A 7,566-nucleotide genomic window follows, 5' to 3' on the forward strand; every position below is an offset into this window, starting at 1 on the left:
CTGACCCAAAGAGTTTTGTTTAGATAGTATTTAGACCCTACAGGTTTCTAATTTATGCAGGGGCATCTTTGCTTGACTCAAGTTCCCGGAGTGTCTTCACTCTGCACATATCAGGAATTATCATTTTCTTGGCAAGTGAAGCACCTCAGGTATTAAATGATGTCTGAACTCTGCAGGCACAGGAATGAAAGTCCTCTTCTGCCTCTGGCTTGTGGGCTGCTTGATTCTGCAAGTGGTCATGGAATTGGTCTATGGTAGGAGATACCCTACAAAACAGAGTTTTGTGTGACTGATTTCTTTTTAATTACACTTAGAGAAGGGGTAATTTTGCTGCTTAATGTGGTATGTAAGCTTTAAAGTTCTGCCTGGAGCATCTGTGCTTGGGGTTTGGTGGTTAAGATGTGTAGCTGGGAGGAGGCAGGCTTCAGTTCCGGTCTTTATTTTCTGGTTGTGTTTTGGTGAGTGTTGAATCCAAAATATGGACTTGGTTTGTCTGAAAAATCAGCTTGAAAGAAAGAACTCACTCAGCTGTAAGAATAAAGATGGGAGTAAATAATTATTAAAATGCAGATGAAAAACAGCAATTGAAAAGCAGTTCTATGAAGTTCTGTGTTCAGGAGCAGAAAGCTGTAAGAAATATTGTAGTCAATCTCTGGTGTATGTTTGAATTAGTCCCTCAGCCGATGGCACTTACTAGTTTTCTGAATCTTTCTCTTACTGCATCAAAGTTGAACTAAAAATGCTATCAACACAACAGTATTCAATCAGAGAAGCATAAAAATGTGTGAAGTGAGGCTAATGCATTAAGTCTGCACTAAATAAAAGTATTTCCCCAGCTCAAGAAAGTGGACAATCATCAGCTCATGATCCATGTTTGGATAAATTTTTTCATGGCAGATATGTACTTAAAATGGAGAGAAAAACACATAAATATCTGCAGCTGTTGCTGTGCTGTCTTCGTCAGAGTACTTGGCTTCTGTGGGCAGTGTGCATTGTCTCAGGTGATAATTACAGATCTCTTCAGTACATCTTTGTTAAAAAGGCAGATAGACAATGAATTTTTTGGGCACAGTTGATTTTGCTCTTGAATTGTATTGATTTATTTCTTAAGAATTCTTGTGCTCTCAGTGTAAGTGCTCAAATTATGAGAGGGGGGAGGATGGTGAATTAGGAGCCTCATAGAAGGACCTGTATGCACACACAACTGACCCTATAAATGGATTTTCTGCTGAGTGTTTACAAAAAGCTCATTAGTTATACATGACATTTTGGTGTGAGACTTCCTCAAAAGGATCAAGAATTAGACCTTGTCTCCTGAAATACACAGAAAGGTGCTAAATGTGACAGTAATTGCCTTGTCAAATAGTCAAGAAGAACGAGATGTCAGGTGAACAGCTTTTCATTGTTTTCTCTATATCATTGTACTGTTGTGTACACTTAATGACTTTCTGTCTTGAGTAATTTTTATTTTGATGATTTGGACTTGCAACTAATTTGGTTGTTTTTTTTTTTTTTTTGAGAATCTGACCTTTCTAATTCTGACTCCTTCCAGCATGTTTTGAACCACATCTTAAGAAAAGAAGTAAAACCTTGCTGCTTTATTTCACTTCACTTTATTTTTTCCCCTGTTTTTTATTATTAGTATTTTTATTGAAGGGGAACACAATGGTTCCAATAACTCAGGGTTTGGCATTGGGCAGTGCCTGAGGGTGGCAAGTTGGTGATTCCTTTTGTTTTCTCCCTGTGAAGCTATTCAGATCTGCTGTTTGCACAGGCACAGAAGAGTTTTAGATGGACTGTAAATTTTTTGAGTGGCCTGTCTTGAGCCTCCTTAACTCCATTGATCTTTCCCATTGACCACCACCTGAGCCAGACATAGGAAGACCTGAGGGTAAAATCATTGTGAGAATCTACCTTTTAAAATATCCTGTGATGCTGGTGCACAGCCAGTACACACAAATATTGCCTCTCAGACTGCCTGCTGCAGACACTGCCAGGTATTTCACAGCTCTCCATGTTGAATGGATTTGGGTGTGCTTTCATCCTTAAAGGTTTTTTCTGGGTTGTATTTCTTCACTTGGTGTTTTTTTTTATTGTTGGCGACTGCTCTCCCCTATCCCCCTTTTTAATGTCTTGGGTATCTGTATTATTCCTGTTGTGGGAAAACTGCTCCCTAGCCAAGGTTAGTCATAGTGAATTTTCAAATCTGAATATGGAATAAGCATTGGTGCAAGTTTGCTCTTTTCCAGTAGTTAGCCTCACGGTTGACTTCCAGGCAATTTCTTCTATTACCCCTCTCTCTATAGGTCACCATTAAGTTAGAGCCTTAAGTAGGGTAAACAAAATATGTTTTGGTCAGTGAATTAGGAGACAACATTTGGTTTGTATCTATTTACCCTGAAGACATATGTGTGTGTGTGTGTGTATATATATATATGTAGGGACAAAGTTTTTGCAGGGTCTGTTGAAATAGGAGAAGGAGCAATGGTTTTGAACTAAAAGAAGGTTGATTTAGTGAAACACTGGAACAGATTTTCCCAGAGAGGCGGTAAATGCCTCATCCATGCCTGGAAACATTCAAGGTCAAGTTACATGGGGCTCTGAGCAATCTCATCTAGTTGAAGATACTCTTGCTCATTGCAGGGGCATTGGACCTAATGGCCTTTAATGGTCTTTCCAATCCAAACTATTCTATTATTTTATAATAAATATAGAAAAGGTGGCTCTATAAAACTGTTACAAATCAGTTTAACTGACTTTTTCTGGCCGGGATGGAGTGTCTGATATGAGATTCCCTGGTGATTTGGGATAAGGCCAGGCGATTTAGGCACAGCCGGGTGGGATGGCTCGTGTGTAACATCTGGAGATGATCACTAGATGGCAACGTGACACAGCCCAAGGGCCCTCTCGTCTGCCTGTAGAAAGCTTTTAATTTATTTCTTGTCATCACTGGATGAAACCGTCCTTTTCATTCAGATTATATAGCCAAGGTAGAGGGTCTCATGAGCCTGTAGGATGAGGAAATAAGTTATCATTGCACGGCCATCTCAGAAAATAAATAACTATTTTTAAACCTCTTGTTAATCTATCTCTGTACTTACTGTTCCTTGGTGTAGAGGCTTGAATTTTGGATAAAAATCTTTAAAGAAGAAAAGCCCAAACGGAAGGATTTGACCTTTTGCACTGCTGCAGTTTTGTCTTTTCTGTGGTTGATAGGTGGTTTTTCACATGACTGTTTTAGAGCCAAGTGTGGTCTAGGTTCTGTACAGGTAAAAAAAAAAGGCACGAGCAGCATGCACCTCAGGCTGATACTGAAACTCTGACCTGATAATGTGATACAGTGCGTGTGCCAGAATGAGTAAACATCTCACAGCACAGGGCTTGTGCTGAGAGCAGGCAAGGCAAAGGCTTTCCTGAAAGTTGTGAGATGGGGAGGTGAGAGGCCAGGTATGCACTGGCATCTCTTTGTGGTGAAGTTCTGGGTCCTTTTGGTCAGAGGTACTGGTGCACATCATGGGCTGTACAAAAAGGGCCAAAAGTCTGTCCCTAAAATTTCTTCAGCTCCTACCAAAGCTGTTTCCAGAGATGCAGATATAGAATATCTCTGGAGTGCACAGATATGCTATTAGAGAGCTGGAGTTCAGAAATCCTTAGTGAAGTCAGGAAATACTATTTCTTAATTAAAACAGATCAAAATGATATTCATCACTTTTGGGTTAAGGAAATATTTTTCTTTAAATACAATATGAACATTGAAGGTTAATCAGAATAACAAACTTCATTGCAGAAGAGAAGCAACTTTCTGCTGATACAGTAGCAGATGAATATTCTAAAATAGCTTCCTTGAGGACAGAGACTCCAGATTCACCATTTTATTTCTTTTGCCTATTGGAAATTGCAGTCTGGGGAAAGACTACATGTATATGTCAGCATGTGTGCAGCCATAGCATCCTAGTATCAAAAATAAGCATAGGATGTTTCTGTTAAGGTATTCCCACTGAAGCCAGGGCAGAATTGGTGCTCTGGAGAAGTTAATCTCTGATCCTGAGATATCTCTGTATCTTCTCCCCCCCCCGCCCCCCTCTCTCTTATATATATATATGTATAACTATCAGATATTATATATCTGATAGTTCTGGTCGCATTATGTTCAAGGAAAATAAACTTGGAGTAGGATAGGTGAATAGACCCCCAGCCCCAGGTCTCTTCAGCCATAAAGTACAAGAAGAGACTTCAACAGCTTTTCTTATTTGAAGCAAAGTGAAGGTTGAGAAGCTGTTTGGGGGTGACAATACAAGGGAAGAAGGGGAGGAAAAAGCAAAAGGACCATTGTAGCAAAATAGCAAGTGAATGTACATTAGCTATCTGTTCTAGTTGAAAAATATGCCTTGCCGTCAGAACAGGGATGTCTAATGTGGGTAAGATAAACCCAGATGATGCTTTTTTTGAATGAATTATGTGTCTTGGTTGACTGTGGGACGACTCGTCTTCTCAGCTCTTTTCATTCCTTGAACACACACATCACTGAAATGTTTGATGCCCCAGTGAATAATCATGCAGCAGTGGACTATACTGTGCCTCTAAGCCCTGCCTGTTTCAAGGGCTACTGTGGAAATATTTACTTGTACCAGCAGTCTGAGTTTCGATATAGGGATTTCAAAAGCTGATCTGCTCCTCTGCTGGTATTGGAATGGACTTAATTTGTCCTTTTACCTCTGCTGAGCTGAAGATCTTTTGTTAGCGGTAGAAGCCTCCCTGCCCCCCCCCCCCCCCTTTTATTTTTTTCTGGGCATTAAGATGAAAAAGGGAAGATTTTAAGTCTTCATTCACTTTTGTTCTGTTTCCTTGCTGCTCCCATGGTCTAGGGCAGACAGAAACTGATCTGAAATGTATGGGAGGGAATGTGCAACACCAAGATGTCATATCTCCCTCAGGTCTTCAGGTGTGCGTTGCTGTGTGTTTTCTCACCTGTACACCTGCAGTGATCATGTCTGGTCTTGTCCACTTCACAATCTGTGTAGCACAAGGTGATAATCACCGAATCGGTAGGGCTGGAAGGGGTCTGTCAAATGGCTGCTGTGGTGTTACCTTTCCAGTGCTCTGATCCTGAACACAGCATCATGGAGAGGTTGCAAGATAAACAGCCAGCTATCTGTCCCTTCTTGTCCCATCGGGATGGAGGGTGGAAGGAGAAGGGGACACATGCTAATGTATATTCACATATTTTTAATATGACTAACATAGGCACTGGAAATTCCAGACATGTTGCAGCATGAACGGAGCTGCTTTCTTCCTTCCTTTCACGGGAATATGTGCACAGCACGCAGTTTTCAAAGGCATCCACAAGGAGGAGCCCGGAGCTTGCCAAGGACAGACCTGTTCCTGTCCCGTTTTTTATTGCCGCATCCACTGAGGGTAGCCTTGTCTTGAAGCATAATTAGTTCTGAGGCAGAATTTTATCAGCGTAGCCTTTGGGGAGTGGTAGCATGTAAACACTTATTAAAATGTTATTTTGGGGTCATAATTCTGTCATGAGCCGAACTTGACAGATGCAGATAGAAGAAGGGGTTATCTCTCCACAGGGACCATTTGTTTCCTTCTGATGATTTACATCAAATGGTGCATTTCCCTTCAGTCTGTGGGATCATATAAGGATAGAGAAAGTTTTCATATTTAGAGCAAGAAAGCACGTAGCCTTTTACACTGGGAAGGATGGGGACAGTATAGATTCTTACAAGCAAGATCTTCCTTCTGGTAGCTTCAGAAACAAGAGTAATGGGCATTAATAGACAGGGACATCAGGTCTGGTTTTTTCTCTTTATCCCTTCCTTCCTGAAAGCTGCCACTCAGCTTCTTTTAAGTTAAGGTATTAGGAGGAGCAAAATAAATGCATTTTCAGCTTTGCAATCTTCCATAGGCTTGCTGTGTGAGTGGATGGATTTTTTAATCTCTGTATCTTTGTTTTCCTTTGGGAGAATCACAGAATGGTTTGGGTTGGAAAGGACCTTAAAGATTGTCTAGCTCCAACCTTGCTGCCATGGGCAGGAACACCTTCCATTAGTTCAGGTTGCCCAAAGCCCCATCCAACGTGGCCATGAACACTTCCAGGGATTGGGTGTCCACTCCTCTAGGTATCCTGTTCCAGTCCCTCACCACACTTACAGTAAAGATTTTTTCCCTAAAACCTAATCTAAACCTGCTCTCTTTCACTTCAAAGCAATTCCCTCTTGTTCTATCACTGCATGCCCTTTTACAATTTCCATCACCAGTTTTCTTGTAGGGTCCCTTTAGGAACTGGAAGATGCTGTAAGGTCTTCCCAGAGCCTTCTCCAAGGCAAACAGCCCCAACTGTCTCAGCTTGTCTTCAGGAGAGGCGTTTCAGCCCTCTGATCATCTTCATGGCCTTTGGACTCACTCCAGCAGGTCCAGTCCTCCTTGTGTTGGGGGCCCCAGAACTGGGTGCATCACTCCCTGTGGAGCACACCAGAGTGGAGCAGAAGGGCAGAATCGCTCCCCTGGACCTGCTGGCCACACTGCTTTGGCTGCAGCCCAGGATTCCCTTGGCTTTCTGGGCTGCAATGGCTCATGCCAGCTTCTTGTCCTTCTCCTCAGAGCTGCACTCAACCCCTTCACCACCCAGCCTGGATTTGTGCTTGGATTCCCTTGACCCAGGTGCAGGACCTTCCACTTGCTCTTGTTGAACTTCGTGAGGTTTTCACAGGTCCACTTCTCAAGCCTGTCAAGGTCTCTCTAGAAGGAGCACAGCTCTCCTTGCTTCCTGTTGATGATTCCTTTCTCTGGTAAGGTCTCAGATACTGTCTCACATGAGAGGGTGTGGTTACTTAGGGGCTGTCTAAGATGATTTTCCAGGATGTTTTAACCTTTTTTCAATTTTCTAGTTGGGGATTATGTTTAGTTTATAGCCACAAAACTACTAGTGAAAGAGATCAGTGATGGCTTTGAGGCTCTCTGCTGCTGGCTGTTGGATGCAGCCCCCTTCCTTGTGAGGGGAATATTGTGGCACTCTGTCCTGTTGCCATGTGGGCTTCCCTGGGCAGTAATGCATGGGAAGGTGGCAGGATTTCAGACATGTAACTTCGTACCTTCTCCTCTCCAGTTCATCTATTCTTGTGGCACAGTTAGCAAAATCTCCCCAGACTTCAACAGGACTAGGAACAAGCATTTAGAGCATGTTAAATTTTTTTTTTATAATGAATTGCCTTTGAAACGTGAGTAGGAATTTAAGTGCAACCTTCTAAAATCACCTACCAATACCTTTGCTAGCTGAATGCACAAATACACTTCAAAAGCAGGATACCAACGTGTTCTTAAATTCTTACTTTTATCTTGCTGTTGCACATTGCTGAATCAAATGCCCCAAGGTAGTTGACTTCACTTACAAACCTAATTGTCATCTCACCTCACAGAATTTTTATTCTGGGGCAGCTCTAGTACCACATTTGGATCTTGCCTATGTAGTTTTTCCATCAGTGTGCCTTCCCTGCTAACAGTGGTACTTCTCCTGGTTTAGAGGGACAGCTGAGCCAGCTCCAAGAAATCATAACA

The sequence above is a fragment of the Melozone crissalis genome, unplaced genomic scaffold, assembly GCF_028551555.1.
Source record: "Melozone crissalis strain CALT ecotype California unplaced genomic scaffold, PUWL_Pcris_2 ptg000027l_1, whole genome shotgun sequence".
In the NCBI taxonomy this organism is placed as follows: Eukaryota; Metazoa; Chordata; class Aves; order Passeriformes; family Passerellidae; genus Melozone; species Melozone crissalis.